The sequence below is a fragment of the Austrofundulus limnaeus genome, unplaced genomic scaffold (assembly GCF_001266775.1).
Source record: "Austrofundulus limnaeus strain Quisiro unplaced genomic scaffold, Austrofundulus_limnaeus-1.0 Scaffold836, whole genome shotgun sequence".
NCBI classification, from domain to species: domain Eukaryota; kingdom Metazoa; phylum Chordata; class Actinopteri; order Cyprinodontiformes; family Rivulidae; genus Austrofundulus; species Austrofundulus limnaeus.
The window spans coordinates 17,978-19,169 of record NW_013953238.1 but is presented as its reverse complement, the minus strand read 5'-3'; the positions used below and the strand labels follow the sequence as shown (position 1 = coordinate 19,169).

Here is a 1,192-nt window from a genome sequence, read left to right as displayed (position 1 = left end):
CTTTAAAAGTCAGACAAAATGATTTTCTCAAATTTTTTTTCACATTTTGTCTCTCGTCTACCTATGATGTCAATTACAGGCCTCTCTCATCTTTTTAAGTGGGAGAACTTGCACAATTGGTGACTGACTAAATACTTATTTTCCCCACTGTACATACATTTTGCACTTTAGGATGTTATCCTGTTGACTGTCATGAACAATTGTTTATTCAACAGTAATTGAAAACATTTTTCTTTAAATGGCATCTTCTGTCGAGTATTCATTATCTAATTAATTTATCACAATAGAATACTTTGACCTTTTTGAATTCTGCAACTAAAAATAAACAAAGTATAACTAAACTAAAAYGACTACTAAAACTAATAAAAACTAAAACTGAACACTAACTAATTAAAACTAACTAAATCGGACAAACCAAAAGTCAAAACGAAATAAAACTAAACTATAATGAAACAAACCCAAAACTATTATAACTCTGTGTGTAGCTCTGCTCTGATGATTCTTCTTTATCTTCTTTTTGAGTTGTGTCAAAAAAAAAACAAACTTAAAGAATAAGCAGGAGTTGATTTACATCTTTTCCAAACAGAATCAAGTTTTTTACGAACATTTTTGGTAGATTACAACCTGCAACATTTCCAATAGTAAAAAGGCTAAAAATCTTCACAAAAAAAAAAGTATGACACTGTAGCCGTAGTAGTTTARGTGAACTGAGTGTTTTTGACTTAGCTTTCTGCTCTAAAACATTTTCTTTGAATTCTTCCACTTCCTGTTTGACAGTCAGATCTTTCAGCTGCACTCATTTGGATGGATGGGAGCGCCTGTGTCCAACATATAGGTAACTGCACTTTTATCTAATGAATTTCTTCAATTTTGCTCCAGTTGTTCAGACTTGTGTAAGTTCCAACTCAACATGAGAGTTGGGAGTTAGTCTGGTGGTGAAGTCACTGGACTTTGGTGCAGAAGATCAGGAGTTCAAATCCCACCAAGTCTGGTAACAGTTTTTAAACATTTCTTCTCTTCCACTCAGGTAAATGACTAAACTTAGGTTAGTTAAAGCTCTACATGAGAGCTGGCAGGTAGTCCAGTGGGTTAGTACCATGGCTGTTGGTGCATCAATGATCTGCAGGAGTTCAATTTAAAAAGCTTTAAACCTGAGGATGCTGGTTGTGGGATTTGAACTCAGAACCTTTGG

The 1,192-nt window shown here is 34.1% G+C and overlaps 1 long non-coding RNA gene across 1 annotated transcript in view; it reads left to right on the top strand.

The window, feature by feature from the left end:
* LOC106532839 (uncharacterized) overlaps nt 1-1,192 on the top strand; it is a 28,077-nt gene that overhangs the window by 10,924 nt on the left and 15,961 nt on the right. Inside the window, exon 3 of the long non-coding RNA XR_001312157.1 lies at nt 778-835. This is a non-coding gene — a long non-coding RNA (uncharacterized LOC106532839). The remainder of the gene's footprint in view (nt 1-777; nt 836-1,192) is intronic.